The sequence below is a fragment of the Delphinus delphis genome, chromosome 4 (assembly GCF_949987515.2).
Source record: "Delphinus delphis chromosome 4, mDelDel1.2, whole genome shotgun sequence".
In the NCBI taxonomy this organism is placed as follows: domain Eukaryota; kingdom Metazoa; phylum Chordata; class Mammalia; order Artiodactyla; family Delphinidae; genus Delphinus; species Delphinus delphis.
In genome coordinates, this window is record NC_082686.1 from 80,564,727 (window position 1) to 80,585,940 (window position 21,214).

Here is a 21,214-nt window from a genome sequence, read left to right on the forward strand (position 1 = left end):
CAATTCTGTGGCATACTGGTTTAGAGACTGCAACTGAAAAACAGTCAGCCAGAGGTAACTTGAGGCTAGTTATTTTTTTCCCAGGATAGAACTGTTACTATCTAAAATAAAATAATCAAATAAACATCATCGTTTCCTCCAGGGTATCATGGCTACTGTTCAATCCCCTGTCAGCATGGGAACTGGGATATTGAAACAGCAGGTCACGTGATTTCCTTCCCATAAATATGTTTAAGTATTGTCATATATTTCTGCTTTATTGTGATTTTTTAAAAAAAATCTTAATTGAAATAACTAAGTATAACCCGTGTGTTTTGAAAAATAATCTAGAAGATTAGAGCAAGACATAGAGGAAACACACCCGGCAGCCTTCCTTCCACTCCATCCCCAAATTCCTAGAAATGGCAAAAAAAAAGTTTTAATTCTTTTATCTCTTCCAAAGACTCGACTACAATTGCACTTTATCTAAGGCACCCTCAGATACAAATATAAGAATCTGTTTTGTCAGTCATTCTTTGGACTAACAGCAATCCACTTCCACTGGCAAGGAGGCCAGTTCAGATAAGCAACCCTAGATTCATATCTTTGAGAGCCCTATCCTTGGACCACTCCTCATACCAAAATACTGTATCAGTCAAAGAATTTCCCACAATCATTTTGGAAAGGCTGGAGAAACAAAGAGATGGAGATGGTGTTGCTCAGAGTTCAGGAAGTGGTTACTGCCCCTGGGCTCTAGCCTAAAAGCCTGCACTCACTGCCCTGAAAAGAAGCCGGGCTACTGGCACTGCCAGGGGCACTGCCTGAAACACAATAGCTTCTCCCATCATCCCCCTTCAATCTTTTTTTTTTTTTTTTTTTTTGCGGTATGCGGGCCTCTCACTGTTGTGGCCTCTCCCATTGCAGAGCACAGGCTCCACACGTGCAAGCTCAGGGGCCATGGCTCACGGGCCCAGCCACTCTGCGGTATGTGGGATCCTCCTGGACCAGGGCACGAACCCGTAGTCCCCTGCATCGGCAGGCGGACTCTCAACCACTGCGCCACCAGGGAAGCCCCCCCCCCCCCTTCAATTTTGCACCATTGTCTCCCATTTGCAGAAGCTAATTGGAACTTATCCAGTAAGGGAGTCTAGGATATGTCATTTCAGACACCAGCTTCAGGAGTACAAAGGGGATTACAGAAAAGTGGATATAGGGCTAAGTATCGATAGACATGATCAGACATAGGCCACAACTTTAATAAATAGAAGAATTCACACCCAAGGAAGCAAAGCTAACAGAAAAAAAAAAAAAAGGGAGGGAGGAGCAAAACTTTAAAATAAGTATAATTATTATATTTAGAGAGATGACAGGAAAGAACATATGTGAAAATAATTAATGGATATTCTGCCACAGTAGGAGGTGAAAATAATTTTCTCTCCTTTAAGTCATCAAGCTTGTGGTGATTTGTTATAGCAACCCTAGGAAACTAACATGGAGAATTAGAGCTAGGCAAATTCTTACACACAGCATCAAAGACAGGATCCATTAAAGAAAAAGCATGGTAAATAAGACCTCATCAAAATTAAAACTGTTGCTCTATGAAAGACCCTGTTTAGAGCTCCAGACTGGGAGAAAATATTTGCAAACCATACATCTGACAAAGGATTTGTATTTAGATTATATAACAAACTCTCAAAACTAAACAGTAAAACAAAGAACAAACAAACCCAAGTAGAAAGTGGGCAACAGACATGAAAGATATTTCATGAAATAGGATATATGGATGGCAAATAAACACATGAAAAAACGTTCAACATTATTAGCCGTTACAGAAATGCAAATTAAAACCACAATGAGGTATCACTACACATCTACTAGAATGGCTAAAATTAAAAACAGTAAGAAATACTAATATAATAGTGGAAACACGTCATTATACATTTGTCAAAACCCATAGAATGTACAACACCAAGGGTGAACCCTAATATAAGCTATGGACTTTGGATGATATTTTTAAAGGTGGGGAGAATAGCACACAATTTTTTAAAAATCAAAAAACTAGTGAGAATACTAAATTTGGAAAAGACGAAAATGGATCACTCATAATTTGCCAGTGGGAATGGAAAATGGTACAGCCACTCTGGAAAATAGTTTGGCAGTTCTTAAAAAATTAAGCAGCAGTCACACTCCTGAACATTTATCCCAAAGAAATGAAAACCATGTCCAAACAAAAACCTGAATATTCATGTACATATATACCTTTGCTCATTTGTGTGAGTAACTCTTAAGGGTAAATTTCTAGACATGGAATTGTAGGATCAAGGGGTATGCACATCTTAAATTTTGATAGTTGTAAATTGACTTTCAAAAATTCAACAATAATTTATAGTGCTCCAAAAATGGTATGAGAGTACCTGTTTCCCTATACACTCACCAATATTGGCTACTGTCAAATATTTAAATATTTGGCTTTCTAATAGATTTTTTAAAGTTATCTCTTTGGTTATGTGTGAGGAGGATATCTTTTCAAATATTTATTGGTTGTTTGTATTTATGTTCCTGTGAATTGTGTGCTAATTTCTATTTGTCTATTTTTCCTACTTTGTCTTTTTTATTAATTTTTTAAAGTTCTTTGTATATCAAGGAAATTAATCCTTTTGAAATTTTATTTAGCTCTTGTCTTTTAAAAAACGTTTTATACAAAAATTTTTGCTTCCCATTTGGTTAGCCTAATGTTTTAACATTTTCATTTTGGCCTCTAGATTTTTCTGTGTTGCCTGAAAGATTCCTCCCATTTTAAAGGTATTCTTTAAAATATGTTTTCTTCTAGAATGTTCATGATTTTTTTTCCTTTTAATTCACTATTTGACCAATCTGTAATTATTTTGTCAAAAGGGCAAAGACCATATATAGAGTTAATCAAGGGCTGTTTATTCAAATCTTACTATTGTAAGGGGGTCACTACCATCACTTTCATTCCAGTAGAGATTGGAAGGGGGTTGCAAGGAGAGTGAATTTTATAGGCTGAAAGAAGGAAGTCCTACGACAGTCTTTGGCGAGTGTTCTTTTAGGATGGGATTTTCTAATTCTAGCAGGGTGTGATTTTTTGAAAGTGTGGGAAGCTTTCTGATTGGCTTTCAAGTACATTTGGCCGTCTTCAATTGGTCCACTATCTACCTGTATATAAATGGGGGCTTTCCAGGCTGGGTAGGGTCATATGGGTTATTCTGCTTCACCTGAAAGAAAATCTGGTCCCTGGCTTTGGAGTCTTACATTAGCAATTCATGTTTTAAAAAATAAGATAAAATCCATTTTTTTTCTGTATTCTTACTGAACCCAGTACCCATTTTAATACACATTTATCTTTTAAAGTCTAATTTTAAATGTCTTTTTCATATACTTTTCAAATGCATGGGGGGGCAGTCTATTTCAGGATTCTCTACCCTGTTCATTGTGTGTGTTTATTCCTCATCAGGAGTAAGTATCCTCTTGGCCAACGAAAGCAGCATGATGCAAAGCTCTAAGGTATAAGTATTAAAGTCATATCTGAAAGTTTATCCATTTATAAAGCTTGATACAAGAGTAAATATGTAATTGGGAGACTGTATTTAATAAAATTTTCCAACGTCGTACTCTGACATGGAGCCTGGCATACAGGAGGTCTTCATATATGTTGGCTGAGTCCAGAAATGCTAGTGTGGCAATGAAGACTCTGGACCAGGAGTTGGAAGACCTGGATTCCAGTCTCTGCTTCACTGCAGGCTGGTTGGGTGACCATGCTACACTTTAATGGCCTGGTAGCTGGGAAATGGCCTCCAGTGTCGGGGACTATAATTCCCATCACTCCTTAAAGCTAGGAGTTACCATATGACAAAGTTTTCACCTATAAAATATGAGAGACTCAGCTATTCCAGGCTGAGTCTTAAAATATTACACATGTGATCTTTCAATTTCTTCCCTGTGAACAAGAGTGCAGATATGCCTGTGACCCAGTTTTTTGGGGGAAGCGTTTTTCTTTTTAAGAACTTTTTAAGAACATATTACTTTTTTTCCCAAGTTTATTGAGGCATTATTGAAAAACATAATAGTATATATTTAAAGTATACAATGTGCTGATGTGATATATGTATATGTATACATTGTGAACTGATTACCAAGATCAAGATAATTAACACCTCCATCACCAGACATAGTTAACTCTTTGTGTGTGTGTGTGTGTGTGTGTGTGTGTGTGTGTGTGTGTGTGTGGTGAGAATGTTTAAGATCTACACTCAGTAACTTCCAAGTACACAATACATATTATTAACTATAGGCCTGTGACCCAGTTTTGATCATACAAAGATGATGTTCCAGAGGACGCTGGAAAAACCAGAGGAAAGAAACCTGGGAGTCCTGATGGCTGTGTGGAACAGAGTAGTCTTCCAACCTGCCCTGGACTGTTACTTGAGATAGAAATAAATCTATCAAGTCATTATATTGTTGGGTCTTCGTTGCAACAGCTTACTATTCTACTTGGCACAGGTATCCCACAAAGGAAACAGTTCTGCAAAGAGTCTGGGAAATAAAGGGTGTACTAAAAGTATGCAGGTTCTCTTCCTATAGGACTTCTCTGCACCTAGATAAATGTTTCCTTTTCTCATATATATCACAGCTTGAGGGAGAAAATTGCTGATCTCTTGTATTCTCTTACTGTTTCTGAAAAGCACATCTGGAAAATGCTGATTTAGATGATTTCTATTTTCTCTAAATATTGCATAATGCATGGCCAGTGTTAGTATGCATTCAGAACACCACCAAATTTTCCAGAATCAAGGCTGCCTTTGGTCCAACTACTTCAGTCAGAGCATGTTATCTCTAGGCACAACAGGCAATATTATGAAACCATAGAGAATATGAATAATTCTTCCAAAAGTTTTAGGAAAAAAAGTTTTAGGAGATTTTGATCTCATTGTTTTGTATTCTTTCTCATCTAATCAAATGGAAAGATGACAAATGTTTTACCCACAGAGGAGTATGGGGGTTTTTTTTCTTGGTTTTTTTGTTCTTACTTTCAAAGGGCTTGAAAAAGGTACTGCAACCACAGTTCGTGGCTACTGTGTGTAAGGCCCTGGAAAAGCAGGCGCAGTGCCCACGGGGAACGGTGGAAGTACAGAATGGACCTGTCCCAGAACACCTGGGGACAGCATCCTCGAACATCGGCAGTGATGACTGGTATTGAAATGGCTCCTCTGGCAGCCCAGGAGATTTGTGGAGAGGTTCTTCCTGGGAGGCCTCGGAGGTTTGAGCACTTCGCATTCTGCCAGCACCATCAAGTGTGGCCATTTTTGTAGATTCATAAAATGAGGTGCAAAAGATTGAGGAAGTTTGGGGCTATTTCTGTAATGGGCAACTGGCCAGTCAATGATCAAGAGTATCTGAGGGGATCCAAGTGATGTGTTTCCTAAGGCTACTAGTCAGAATCCTGAAGATTCTTCTGTCCAGATGTAGTTCTTACATATTCTCATTGAGAAATGTATTATTGTGATTGATAAGATAACTGGAGAGACCAAAGGAGAGAAGTCCACTGGGAAATCTATACATTCAAGACTGACTATCTGAATGTGTATTATAAAAAGTGTGAAAACATGCCATCCTAGATTATGCAGGACTAACCTTCTTTTGACCTGGCAGATTGACTTAGTAGATTAGACATGTCCAGTGCTGTTAATGCAGCAAAGGGCTCTGCGTGCTTAGAAAATCCCAATCTGTTGATCCACAAGCTTGGATTGGATCTACGACAGGTTCCCCCCTTTGGGAAAGGACTCCACACAACCCGTCAAGGGTTTCTGAATGCAGGTGGAGGATGTTAGGATTGGTTCGCCAAGAGTCCACTCCCACCATCTTGGTCTGCAGAACTCCCCTGAGAGATCCCGCTGCAGGTCCCTCTGCTCTGCTCTGCCTCTTCTGCAGCTGCACTTCACAGCTGACTGGTCTCAACCCTCCTCCTTCCCCGCAGATGTTTAAGAAGCAGCAACCGAAAGATGGAGGGGGAGGGACTCACCCCCCAAGAGTGAGTGGGAAGGAGTGAATGGACCAAGGAATGAGCTGGAGAATTCCAGACATGGCAAGTCAGAGGGTCTTGTAAACTGTGGTTGGAACAGTAAGGTCAGGAAGAGCACTGGCTGTGGGGTTGCCTCCTAGCCTCTTGCAGACTGGCTATGAGGACCAAAGGAGGCCATATCTGTCAAGCACTGGGGCCAGCCCTTAATGTTAGTGCCTTTCTGAACCCTGTGGCCCAGCAGCCTCTGCCAATGCATCCTCCCTGCTGTGCATCACTTCTCTGTGCCTGTGCACAGGATGTCCTTCTCCTTCCTCTCCACCTGGAGAAAATGCTTGCTCAGACATCACCCCTTCCTTGACTACATCAGGAAGAGTCAGAGGCACGGTGCTGTGTCCCCATAGTATATGTCATACCATGTTATCTGATGATCTGTTTCCACATTTGTCTCCCGCAATTGGACTGAGAGCTTCTCACTCATCTTTATACCTCCCTGGTCTCTCCTGGTTCCAGCACCTTCCTTAGGATGGGGGTGCCCAGGAAATAGATGTTGAATTAAATGAGTGAATATGTATGTAAATAAATAAATATTCTTATGGTCAAAATGGAACAATGTGGATTGGAAAATAATGTGGGTAGAAGGAAATAAAAGTTCCCAAAGATTTGGGGAGAACTTTATTTTAGTGTGCAAATAATAAATATTTTATCCTACCAATTTGAAACACTCTACCAAGACAGATACTTTGTTGTTAAGAAAGGGGGCATGAGAGCGTGGAACCACCACATAGCTTAGCTTTCTGAATAATTTCGAAGAAGAACACTCTGTTGGACAGTCGTGCCAAGGAGCCCCTCCCTGACGGTGTGTCCCTCAGTCTCCGCCCTTTTTTGGCCACACAAAGGGCTTCTTCGTGGACACACTATTTTGGTTTTCTTGAATCCTACAATTATGGTCCTGAGTCTCATGGGAGACACTCCCCAGGTGCCTGCTGACCCACTCCATCCCAGGAACGAATCAGGGGACAGAAGACTCAGCCAGATCCCTGTCCAGTGAAAAGTTAAAATCAAATCATCTTAACAATTCCCAAACTAAGTAAATCCAAAACTACCTCTAAAACTAAACAACTCCAGAGTTCAGGGTGCTGGTTATTAGCCATGATCGCTCAGCTCCCTGCTCACCTTTCTGCTCTCTGCTTTGTGGTTGGGGCCATTCGCCTCCTTTGCCAGCTGCTCCCTGTCAGCCTGGGCCAACAGGGCAGAGGAGCAGAGGCTGGCAGAGGGGAGAGGGCTTTGCTCCTCCCTGTGTGCCTGGGTTCCTCTCAGCATTGCCCTAGCAACTGGCCTTCACCTCAAGAGCCCCAGTGGGTTCCAGGAGCTGCACTTTACCATTTTCCCAACACTTCCACAACCAGCCTCATCATGCCCCTTCCTCTAGCACCAGCTGGCAGCGCCCCCTCCCCAGAGTTCTGTATCCAGTTCCAGGGCTTGTCTTTGAGTTCCTGGGGCACCTGTCCCATTGGGCAGTGCCACCCACTCAGAGGGCTACCCCCACCCATATGGGGCCACCAACCTCTTCCCTTTGTTCCCTCAGCCCTTGGGCTGGTAGCTGCTTCTTGCAGTTAAAATTTCCATTATATTCCAATATTTGGGGATGGGTTTTTTGTTATTTTTGCCTTTTTCGTTCTCCAATAGCCAAGTAACAATTCTTTATTTTAAATTTTTTTCTTTATTATCAGTATTGTGTCTCTATCAGTGTTTGGACCCTGACAATAACTCTAAAACTAAGCAATTTTAAAAATAAATAAACTTGGGCTTCCCTGGTGGCGCAGTGGTTGAGAGTCCACCTGCCGATGCAGGGGACACGGGTTCGTGCCCCGGTCCGGGAAGATCCCACATGCCGCGGAGCGGCTGGGCCCGTGAGCCATGGCCGCTGAGCCTGCGCGTCCGGAGCCTGTGCTCCGCAACGGGAGAGGCCACAACAGTGAGAGGCTCGCGTACCGCAAAAAAAAAAAAGAAAATGAAAAAAAAAAAAAACCTTTAAAACTAATTAAGTAAAAATAAAGAACAGAAAAAAATTTCATTAAAAAAGTTAAGAAATTGACAATAAATAGCTCTGAAGATAACTTAAAACTAAATATGACCAAATTTTGAGGAAATAAAAAAACTTAAATCTGAAAATAATTCAAAAATAACTAAAAACTAAATCATTCAAATCTAAATAAATGTAAAACTATATAGCTAAAATTACAGTAACTAAACAAGTCACACTGAAAACAAATAACAAAATTAAATAAGTCAAAAGTTAAATAACACAAATAGATAAAAACAAAACTAAAAATAAATAGCTCAAAATTACAACTGAAGAGTAACTGAAAAACTCACACACCAAATCCAAAAATAAATAACATTAAGTAAATAATTCTCAAAGCTAATTCGAAAATAACTGAAGATAAGTAACTGAAAACAAACTCTGAAAAAAAATAACTTTGAAAATAAACTGAAAACTACAAAGTCAAATAACTGGAATACTAAACAGCTAAATAGAAATGAAAACACTGTCCGGCGGGATCGATCGCCTGCTGCCGCCGGGAACCACTTCGGGTTCCTCCCGGGCGCGGCCTCCGCGAGGTCTGCACCCGCGTCGCGTGCCCTGCGCAGGAACGCGTCAATACCTCCGGGTCCCGCGCGACGTCTGCGCCGAGTCCCTGCGCTCGCGCTTGCGCAGGTAGGACAGCGCGAGGTTCGCCGCGGGGCTGTACCGGGAGGCGAGGGCTCCGCGGCGGACGTGGACCGAGCCTCAGGCCCCACTAGGACGGCCTAATCGCCCCCGGGCAGGGCAGCGGATCCCCAGGCTCGAAGGCCGCTTTGCTGCTTCTGCTTAAGGGCGGGCCGGCCTCCGCATGCACAGCAGCGGCTCCCCGGAATGCAGGCGAGTATCAGTTCTCTGCGCAGGGCGGCCTCAGGCCCCCTTCCCGCGCCCGCACTGCCTCTGCTCGATAACCGGTCTGGGGGCGAGCAAGCCAGCGGACATCCCAAGGCTCTCCTCAGTTTTATTTGTGGCCCTGAAATTCCAAGAAAGAGGAGCAATGGCTAACAAGTTCGCTTACTTTTCTTTCCGCTTCTAACTCACGCGTCCTTCTCTTCGCTTCCCTCTTTCTCTCGCTGGATGCTCCCATAGGCCTAGTCTTTATAGGTGAGAATCATGAAAAGGAGGGAGAGGGAAGGAGGAGAGGAAGAGAGGACAGGAGAAGCTGATGAACAGAAATGAGGGAAAATATGAAAAGAGGTAAGAAGGATTCATTGCAGCACTACTTACAATAGGCAGGACATGGAAGCAACCTAAATGACCATCTATGGATGAATGGATAAAGAAGATGTGGTACATATATGCAATGGACTATTACTCAGCCATAAAAAAGAATGAAATTATGACATTTGCAGCGACATGGATGTACCTAGAGCTTGTCACACTGAGTGAAGGAAGTCAGACAAAGACAAATATATGATATCGCTTATATGTGGAATCTAAAAAAAATGGTAGAAATGAACTTATTTACAAAACAGAATTAGAATCACAGATGTAGAAAACAAACTTATGGTTACCAGGGGGGAAAAGGGGGAGGGATAAATTGGGAGATTGGGATTGACATATACACCCTACTATATATAAAATAGATAACTAATAATAACCTACCGTATAGCACAGGGAACTCTACTCAGTACTCTGTAATGACCTATATGAGAAAAGAATCTAAGAAAGAGTGGATATATGTGTATATATAACTGATTCAGTTTGCTGTACAGCAGAAACTAACAGAACATTGTAAATCAACTATACTCCAATAAAAATTAATTTAAAAAAAAGAAGGAAATAAATTTACACTCAGAGCACTGCTCTCCTTTTCCATATCTTCTGCACCTTCACTATCATCAAAGGTTTCCATGGAGATAAACTCCCTACTGGAGCAACCTTAGGGAAAGAAAGGGAAGGATTTGGCCGGCCGTGGGGGAGAGGGCGTGGGAGGACAGGCCACGCAGCCTATGGCAGGACGGAATGGGCAGCGCCGGTCTCCAGGAACCCATTCTCGCCATCTCTCCCTCCTCTCCCAGGACTGCACTGCTTCACCTGGGCCGGGAGGAGGGGGCCTGTGATCTCCAGGTTCCCTTTTCCAGCTCAAAATTCTGTAACTGTGAGAAGACATGTCCACATGGTGTTCACAGTCCTACCTCCTTGTCCTCCAAGAAAACAGTCATTGTCTTTTTGTGCTTGACGACCTTCCTGCCTTGCCTCCTTCCCGCCCTCCTTTCTTCCTTACCTCCTTCTCTCCCCTGATTACTGCCCATTTCCCATTTCCTTGGCAGCCTCTGCCCAAAGTCACTGCTCTCCCCGTGGGAAAATCAGAGGGATGAATACATCGTGCCTCTCTCGCCAATGAACTGATTAATTAACCAGCCACACCATTGTGCGCCTGTCACGTGCCAGGGCTGTTAAAGACACTGGGGGGGTGGGGTGGGAACAGCAACGCCCACCAAATTCCGACCCTGCTCTGTGCCTGCTAGGATGTCAGTTATTTGTCAAAAGTTAAGTCTCACCCAACTGTGTAAGGACCTTAGCCCCATTTTACAGATGAGAAACTCACATGAGGGAGGATTAATCACTTGGCCAAGTTCCCTTGGCCTGTAAACACCGCAGCTGGAATCTACCCCACACTAAAGGCGTGGTCTCCCAAGTCAGCTTAGGGAGGCGAGCATCTGCAGAAAGATTTTGATCTGAGGGAGCCCCAGGTTGAGCGTCAGCTGAGTCCAATCCATCCCGCAGGAATCTGAGCACAGGAGAGTTTCAGTTCCGCTGAGAATTCAGGGGGAGGGGCCTTGTGGGGGCGCAGGAGCGGAGCGGAAGTAGCCTGAAGTTGGGGTGGGTGGGGCACAGTATCTCCGGGAGCAGGCATCCAGCAAGAGGGAGCTCCCGACCTGCCGCCCAGAGGGCCCCCCCCAGCTGCGTTCGGGGCCCGGGGTCCTCCCCGGAGCAGGGCCGTGAGGGCTGTGCGAGCACGACGGGGAGCCGCTGGGCAGCCGCTTCCTGGAGGCCTCCAGAAACGCCGCGGGACGACGCAGGGGCAAAGCCTGGTTTAACTCCTGCTCCTGGGACGTGGTGGGGCGAGCGGAGGGAGCGCGGAGGCGAAAGTGGCTCTGGGAGGCGCTTCCCACCGCCCTCCTCCAGGTGTGACTGCGGGGCACCCGCGGTAACCCCCAGAGACGCCTCTTTAGGGCGGCCATCCCGCGTGGGTCCCCTTGGACCAGGAGCAGTGAGGACGGAGGGACGGCCGTCTTGCTGGAAAGCTCTTAGGGAGGGACAGAGCAGGAGCTGTTGCGCCCTTGACCAGCCCCTGCGTGGATAGAAGAGCTGTGTCTGCAGGGGCCGTGGCCTCAGTGCCCCAGGCAATGCCCGGTGCCAGGGGCCCCAGAGCCGCCCGCTGGGAGGAGCCCGGGGTGGTAGCGGGGCTAGGCGGCAACCTGGGAACTGAAAGACGCGAGGACGAGGTCCAGCCATTCCTCGAGGTAAGTGAAATGATGACCTGGTGCCGGGGCTGCTTTCCCCTCTCTCCTGTGGACCCTGCGGGCTGGGGAGTGTGCGGGGGCCTCAGCCGGGCACAGGGCTGGCACAGAGGGGCCCTCGCACACTTGGCCACGCGTTGACTGCATTATTTCAGGGTCATCCAGGCCGTCATCCCCTGCCTCCAGGTACGGATTTGCCTGAGCTGGCAAGAGGACCAATCCTCCGAGCACAGTCAAGACCCAGACGCCACCTCCCTGCTGGGGCCGGCGGTGCACATGGGCTCCTCACTGGAGAGGCCACAGCTGGGGGTGGGGCCCCCATTTTACTCTAGAGCAGGGTTTTCCTAATGTGGTAAAATAAGATGTAAAGTTTACATCTTGATACAGTGTACACGCATGCGCAGACACGTTAAAACGAGTTTTACGCACTATTACCCTCCTGTGATTGATACTCTAACAGTTTGTATTGTGTCCATTCATTTTTATTAATGCTGGTCCAGACGCACTGAGTTGATTTTATGATCTACTAATGAGTTAAAACCCACAGTGAGAAAAGCACCTTTCTAGGGCAAAGCGGAGGGAGAAAGAAAGAGGAGCAGAAAGGAAATGGAAGGGACACGGGAAAGGAAGAACAGAGAAAGAAGACAGGACAGAATGAAGAAGGGGGTGTGTGAGAGGTGGTGGGAGGTCACACAGCTGCCTGCCATGATGTCCTTTTGAGGCCATCTGCTCTTACACAACGTCCCACTCTGTGTGTGCCCTCAGCGCTTCATTGGACCCTGGGCTGCTTGGTGGCAGGGACAAAATCTTTTCACTTCTGAAAACCTCACAGCTCCTAGCAGAGGAATTCTTTAGAATCAGGCAAAACCTGAGAGAACGTCTCTTAGTCAAATCTTCTCATTTTCCAGGGGAGGAAGCTGACCTGGAAGCGTCAGCCAGCCAGTCAGTGATTATTCACTCCAGTCAGGCCCTGGGCACAGTCAGGATTTGCTCCTGGTGGGTCACAAGCATCAGTTTTTCATCCAAAGTGAAGATAACAGTATTTACTTTAGAGGTTTAGTGGGAGGATTAACATTATGTGTATCCATCAAGAATGGTGCCTGACACATCATAGAAGCTTAATAAATAGCACCTGCTATTATTGTTAGTAGTAACAGGAGTGAAAAACAGTCTCGGAACAGCATTGGCCACTTCAGGTATGCTGCTGTCACTAAATCTGGGGGGGCAGTTTGGCTGCCAACGTCTTCATCCCAGACAAAATAGAAATCCTCATAGACACCTAAGGAAATGACTTTAGAAATAAAAACAGGAAATTTGTGCATACGTACACCAGCAAAAAACTAATTCAAACACACGGGCCTTAACAAATATTCATCTTGGTTACACCAACATTTTATGTTAGTGTACATTTTTTACGTGAATGGAGCTATTTTATTTCCCCACTGATTTCACCGAGTATTTTGGGGAGGACATAAACCTCAGAGGCTCTGGGCTACTCCCAGTCTGTGTGCCAAAATCAATGCAGAGTGCTTTGCAGAAATGGGTCTGATAAATGGGAACGGTGGCCAGAAAAATTCACGATGATAAGAATTTGAGAGCATTCTCTTCCTTCCACAGACAATAGTTGAAACTCACACTTTGTAAATATAAACATTTGGGGGAACTCAGTTTTAATTCTTAATGTTTAGAACACTGGGTTGTTGTTTTGCTTTTAAAAAGTTGAATCTATTAATAAGTGAACTCAGAAGAGAGTTTAAGTTACACTATTCAGAAAACACTTTTTTATTCTTCCACTTCTTACCTGTATAATATGGGGCAAGTTCCTTCACCTCTCTGTTCCTCTCTTACCTAATTTCCAAAATAGGAATTAAATATGGGACCTATCAGTATTTCATGGGGTTAATGTAGTGATAAGGGAAATACCTATAAAGATTTCAGCATGCCTCTGGCAGACTGTAAGCCTTTAAAAAATGCTAACTATTATGTTTTATAGTTAAAAAAAGAAGAAAGAAAATACTTTTTTGGTAAATTACGGATGTTGACAACAAAGATCTAAGAGCAATTATTTTGTTTGAAATTTCTCTTTTCCCTTCCTGTCCTCTAGATGGCAGAACGAAACCACTCTGGATCCTGCTGGTTGGGAGGCAGCTCTTCCTGCACAGATTTTAAATGGTTAAACTATGTTTTGGTTCCTTCCAGATTTTTCTTTCGTCTAATGGAAAAGAAAGGTAAGCATTGTATATGCAAAATTTAGGACCGTTTCTAGCATATCAACAGAGTCATTTTGACTAGGGGGCTGGAGTTGCCTTAAAGAAGCCTGGGACCTTGCTTCCTTGCCTTTGGAGAAATATTGGACAGTACCATTGTGATAATGTGAAGGTAAGTACTACCTGAGCCAGGTGCTGTGCTAAGAGCTCCATCTACCTGAATCTTCATAGGGAGACTACGAGGTGTCACCCCCATTTTGTAAAATTAAAGATTAAGAATTTAAGGCACATTGAGATTAGTTAACTTGACCAAAGGAACAGAGCTGGCTTGAGCACTTGCACTTAACCCTGTGCTACTGCCACCTAAGTGACTGCTGCCTGGTGGGTGTTAAATCACAGGGCTAATGTCTGCCTAATCTGCCCTAATAGTAACCTAGATCTCAGGAAAGAAGGAGTCGCAGGATTAGTGTAGGTTACTAGGCTAGATTAGGACCTTTTGCAGAGTTTTGCTCTGCAAACCAGAGTTTAAGCTTGTGCATTTAGACCAGTATATCTCTGAAGTGTGTATTTCCTTTTCAAACCAGTCTAGAACCAAGAGGAATCAGAGTTACTAATAATCACTGAGAGGGCATTGGTATCGTTCTTATAAACATCGAAAATTCCTTGCAGTAAGCTAAGAAAATCAGTAATCAACATGAACTCTCAAAATATGATACTTCTTTTAAAGATAAAAATAGTATTTACCCAAGCCAGCAATTTTTTGCATACTTCATACAGAAGCTGATTTCAGGCTGAAAGAAAAAAAAAATCGGCACTCAAATTGAAGCCAGTTTTGGGGTTTTTTTTTAACATCTTTATTGGAGTATAATTGCTTTACAATGGTGTGTTAGTTTCTGCTTTATAACAAAGTGAATCAACTATACATATACATATATCCCCATATCCCCTCCCTCTTGCATCTCCCTCTCACCCCCTCTATCCCACCCCTCTAGGTGGTCACAAAGCACTGAGCTGATCTCCCTGTGCTATGCGGTGAAGCCAGTTTTCATTTATTTTACACACACACACACACACACACACACGGGTAAGCAAGTATTAAAGGAACAAGGCCACCACACACACAAAACATTATAACCACATACTTAAATGTATATGAATGCATGCATTTGATCTTTTCTTCCTCTCATACATTCAGAAGACATTTCTACAGTCCTGGCTCACTTGGTCCTGGCATCCTCTCCCACTTCTCAGCCCATCCTGCTGTGTTCCCTGCATGCCTTGATTCTCGGCCCATCCAAGTTGTGATAGTTAGCTCTGTTAATAATGAATAAATAATAGCAGAGCTCCCACCATTCTCCATTCTTCCCTATGTGGACCAAAAGAGAATATAGATGAGCCCAAACTGTATAAGTTGGTGGGGCAAACTTACACATCCCTGGGTCAGTGATCACATTCTCTGTTCAGGTGTTGTCCATCTCAGCCTGATGCTCGAGGCTTACTTCCTTTTCTCTCAACCTCATCTCCTTCCACTCTACCCATGAACCTCTCAAGCCAGGCTCCAAGTCGTCACTGAACATGCTCCCTTGGCGGCAGCTCGGCGATTTCAAAGATTCGTGGGTCCACCTTTATTACCCATGTGACGGCACGAGTTGCCCAGGTGCTAGGATGGGCCTGCGGCCTGGAGCACGATGCCTTGTACCACAAAGGGGCTTTGCCTTGTACCACACACCGTGCTGCCCCTGCGAAGCCGCCTGCTGCCAGAGCCCCTGCCCGGTGAGCCTGATTTCCCAGTGTCCCTAGGCCTCCCTGTCACACGGGCTCAGGCCACACAGGAGGAGGTTGTCCCAAACCACAGGGCCAGCCGCCCTCCTTGACTTGCGCCGCCGCGTCCCACGCGTCGGGTTTCGCTCTTCTCTTCCCAGCCCAGAGCCTCTCTGACTCCGTAACTCCCTCTGGGCACAGGCCCCTTCTGCCTGGCTGTCTCCAGAGGCCCTGTCTCCACACCCTCAGCGGCTCCCAGGGCCCGTCCTGTCGCCTTAGAGGCCCTCGTCGCTGGGGGCCCGGAGGCCTTGCCCAGAGGGCACGGAGTTATCGTGCCCAGCAGTCCCGGTGGTTGAAGGTGGGGTCGGGCGGTGTAGGAATGAACTGGGGTGATGATGCGTAGGTGTCAGAGCCGTGTGAGTGCTGGGCAGGGGTGAGGTCCTGATGTTCCTGATCTGGCAGCCTCTGAAACCTCCCTCCCCTGTTGCCTGATGCCCCTGAGTCTGTGTTCGGCCCTGGAGTCTCATCTCTCGGGGACCAGCCCAAGGCCCCACTCCTGCTCACTCACCCACAGGGCGCAGAGGCCCCTCTGAATTCCTAGAGCCCTTGCTGTGGGCATCACTCGCAGTGACATTTCATCAGACCCTGCTTGGTGAGCCAGGCTCAGGAGACCTGGTCCTGCTGCAGGAAGGCTGTGTGAAATTGACCCTCAGTTGGCCTGCCTGTGAAAGGAAGGGGCTGGGACCACACCTCTGGGGCTGTCCTCCAATTCTGAGGTTTTATGTGTGTAGACGTTTTCCTTCTTATCTGAACTTTATGCTCTTCGTTCCCACCACAACCTAGAGCACAGTTCCAGGCTCACAGGGACCCTATAAATGTGTTTCTAAATTGGCGACTGAATAACGGGTTTGTCCTACTAATATGGTGATTTTTCAATTTGACACTCCTAAGTTTATATTTTCTTTCCCCATCTCATAACAACTGGATTGTTTTCTGGGAGAAATTTAGCTAGGATACTGAATTGTAGTCAAAGGCCACTGACTAAACCCTCCATATTCCACAAATGCAGATTCCCAGGCACCCAATCTAGAGATTCTGTTTCAGTAGGTTGGGTGGGGTCTGGAAATCCACAGTAGTGACAAGCGCAAGTAATTCTGAAGCTATGGTCCTGAGAAACATTACTCTAGGGAGAAAGGATCTCTAGGACAATCTAAAGAGTAGAAATTTGTTTCTGTGATGTTTTCTTTCTTTATGAGGAACAGGGTTGTAGGTCTCCTTGAGAGCTGGTGCTTGAGGGGAGAGGAGTGCGCGTTGGTTTCTGTAAACGGCAGGCTGGCCTTTAAGCAGTGCAGAAGCTAGAACAGCCCATGCTGTTGGACGCATGCATAGCCTCCATCTCTGCCACCGTGTCCTCTCTGTTCATGAAATTATTGTGCCAACACTAGGGTGGCCAAGGGCAGAGGCTGGCTCAGGACCCTTGGAAGTCACTCTGTTTGGTTGATGAGTGCCTCTCCCATGGGAGATGCTCCCTGCTGGGTGTTAGCATATATTACATAGATGTTCACATTCCAAGCCCACTGCTTTGGTCCGCATGCCACACACCTCTTCCCCAGACACCTTCATCCCCAGTCTTCCCGTCTTTCTCCTTTCAAGTCTCTGGCCAACCAGCCAGCATGACCACTGCCCATGAGTCTCTGGGCATCCTTGCCCCAGGCGTCTTCTCTTTCTTCACCAGGTGGATGACCAGATGTACTGCCTGTAGCTGTCGTTAGGAGGAAACTCTCTCCTGCAGGCCAAAGGAGCCACCCCAAGTGAGGCTGCAGAGCAGCTGTGGTCCATTTTTGTCTTGCACCCACATACCAACTGACCCGTCCATGAACCAAGCTTAGCTTTTCCTTCTCTGTCAGCTTGTCTTCAGAACCCTTCACGCAGTCTGAGGCAGGCAGATTCTAGAGCGGCCCCCGGGACCCCTGCCTCCTGGTGTTCACTCTCTTAGGTAATCCCCTCCTCTTCAGTGTGGGAAAGTTCTCGGACTTGCTTCTCATCAGTGGAATATGGCAAAGGTGATGGGATGAGCATGAGAATGTGTACATGATACAGGACATAAGATGGTAAGGCCCATCTCACAAGGGCACTCCCCGTGACTTGTTTGCTTTGAAGGAGCAAGTGACTGTGTTATGAGCTGCCATATGGAAAGGAACCGGGAACCAGGAGCTGAAGGGGGCATCTCTCCAACAGCCAACAAGAAACTAAACCCCTCATTGTGGCCATGGGCAAGGAACTGGATTCTGACTATAAGCACGTGAAGCTGGGAGTGAATAGCTCCCCAGCTGATCCTCAGATAATATCACAGCCCCAGTCAATGTCTCAATTGCAGCTTTGTGAGAACCTGAAGAAGAGGAGACGACTAAGTCATGCCCGAGTCCTGACCCACAAAAACTGGGAAGTAGTAAGTATGTACTAATGTAAGCTGCTAAGTTTATAAAGTTGCTATGCAGCAATAGAAAACCAATACACAATCAAACATGAGCTGAGAGAGAGGCACTGGTACAAAGTGTAGGTGACATGGGAGCCTGGGCCACCTGCTCATGCAGCTAGCTTGTATTCTCTGGTCCTATGCATGGCTGTTCCCAGACCTCCACCTCCACCTTATGATGGAATGCTGCAGACTCCTCCCGGGCCTTAAAGCTTGGTGAATGTGACAGAACCCAGCTCCTGATGGCAAATCTGGACACTCGGTCCCTTCATGTCCCATGGTTAGGTGCATAATCTCTACCAGGGTCTATTAGCAGAGGAGCATCTCTTTTCTGAATGATTCTCCGCAGCAGATGGCATAGATTTGCATCAGGACCCCAGGGCCTTATGCTGTGATTCTGCTCTCCTCCACGTGGCATCTTTTCTCACCCCAGATAACTCTAATCCCATAGAGTCTACCTGGTTGTGTAGCCCACTGGTTGTATTCCCCAGGAGCAGGGATGCTTGCACCTCCGCCTAGATCTGCTACACAACCCGCTCCTGTTGGCAGTTTTCCTTGTCACTAAGGAAATAAGTGAGAGCAGTATTTCTAAATATGGAACATGCTGCCTCCAGAATCCAGAAGGCCTGCCAGGCATCGTGCTTTCTTCTTAGTTGTGTGAGATATGAGATAATGATTTGTCCTAATGCAGTGGAGATGGGAGGATATGTTCCAGCTCCCCCCAAACCACTGGATCTCTAAAAACTTCACTGAAGTAGTGACCCCTGAATCTTCATCTAGTCTTTATTCTGCCCTCCAGAATGCACGTGTCTTATCCAGTCTTCCAATGCATTTGTCACTTCTTACTCATTTGACCATTTAATATAGTAAACAATGTGATCTTCTGCAGAGTGTCCAGATGGCCCAGGTCCTTAAGACTATATTAGGGCAAAGGGCAGATTTAGCTTCCAGGCAACACTGTGAGTTGATACTGTGTCCTGTCCTATGAGGATGTGAACTGCTTCGGTCCTCTGATAAGGATGGAAAATAATACATTTATCAGACTGATGGCCATATGCTATATATTTAAGGCCATTTTAACCTGATCTAGCAAAGATACCATATCTAGCTCACAGCTGTAATTGGGAGACTACTACTTGGTTGACTTTATGGTAACCCACTGCTATCCTCCAGGATATATCTAGTTTTTATAGCGGCCATACTGATGAATAGAAAAGGTGTGTGATGAGAACCACCACTCCTGCCGACTCTGGTGTTTAAGTGGGAGTGGGGTGGCACTTATATTAGCCATATACTTCATATGGTATTGTTTTTGATTTACCATCTTGGCTGGGGAGGGTAAGGGGATTTCAAAGGCTTCTACTTGGTTTTCGCTACTAGCCCGTACTGCACAGGACAAGGAACCAATGTGGTTATTGCCAGTACCTAAGTATGGCTAGTCCAGTTATTCCTTTGAGAACCAAGGAAATGATCAGTGAGTGAGTCCGTGGAGCCAGTGACCTACCATGAGCCAGACCTGAGTCCAAACTCCATTTACTACCTGACCCCTTATCCACCCATTCCAACAAGCGAGTTATGAGGATGCTTTGGGTCCCTGCATTCCTCAACTCACACCTTGTATCCAACTGTCCTTGAAAGGATTTTGTATCCTTCTCCCCCCCCCCCCCCAGTGTATAGTCTCATGAATAAATGGCTTTGGGCAAGGACTGAAGAAATCTCTACTCAGGTTGCTGAAATTTGGCCTCCATACGCAAGTGGTGTATCAAATCTCGGAGACAGAGTTTTGGGTGAAGTAGAAAGAAATAGCTTTATTGCTTTGCCAGGCAAAGGGGGCCACAATGGACTAATGCCCTCAGAACTGTGTGTCCCACCCTGGAGGGGATAGTGAGGAGTCTCATAGTGTTCAAGAAGCAGGGCGTGATCAGCTCGTGGACATTCTGCTGATTGGTTGGAGGTGAAGTATTTGGGAGTCAACGTCAACGTCTCTCCAACCGGTCTGGGGTCTACATGCTTGTGGGCAGCATACAGTTAACTTCTTCCACCTGATAGGGGTTTCAGTATCTGCAAAACAGCTCAAAGGACATGGCTCAGAATATTATCTATAGTCCTTAAGGAAGAACTAAAGGTCCTTGACTTTGTTTAATGGCTAACGTATTATTATTTTGTCTTGCTTGACTGTTTTCCTTCCTTTCTGCATTTCCTCACTTCTCTGATTAAATTTATTCTTTAACTAAAGTTTTTCTGCAGGCAAAACGCAGGCGGAGGACACGAGTGGGGGTCTATTCTGGGAAGGCCTCATACGGTCCCGCTCAGTTACATGCATGCCATGATTCATAAGGACCTATTTTCTCCATCAGTCAGTGGAATTTGGGTCAGAGAACTGGCTCAGGTCTGGAAACTTAGAAAGTGATCATGACTTTTTATTATCGTGGCTGCATTCAGCCTCCTTGCTTTGGTTGTATAGACTGAGCAATAGTCTCATTTGCTGCCCATCTGTCATGTCCTTTGGGATGTGGTGCTGTATCAACCACCTCCCGAGCTCTCTGTGAGTCAGACCTCCGTGACTGCCTCTGACCTCGCCACTCATGATGACAATTGCACCTATCTTGTTTTTGAGAGTTAAGCATTGCCATCTGGCCTCTGTTATTTTGGAAGTCTGTTGTCTCCATTGCTATCAGAAAATCCTGCTCTGTCCCAGCATCTGCTACCAGCAGCCTTGGCCTACAGAGGACAGCCCACCACTGAGCTGGAGGCCTCCTCATCAGCACGATCCTTATCGCTTTGGACAAGAACACTGTATCCCAAGAACTGAGCTGGCTAGTGGTTTTTTGGCCTTACGTAGTATATCCTACTTCTGTGAGTCTTTTGACTTCTTCCGCCAGTGTTTACCACTGTAGTTCTGGCATTTCTACCTATTTAGTGTGGGCTATTTCTTTTTCCAAGCTTCCAAGGGCCCACCAAATACTATTACCTGGGGCCTTTGCCAAGCTATTAAATCCTGTGTTGTAGGTTTATCCCCCTTTTCCAACTGTGTATTCTGTTCCTCTTCATCCAGCGCAGTCCCATATATGCTCTCCTGCTTTGCCAGTTCACGCTGCAGTCCTGCAGCTCTTCCATATAGTCCTCTTCTACCTTGAGACATCACAGCATTTCCCCAGGTGGGCTACCTTGTGACTTAATCCTGGCTATCATTCTGGTGGT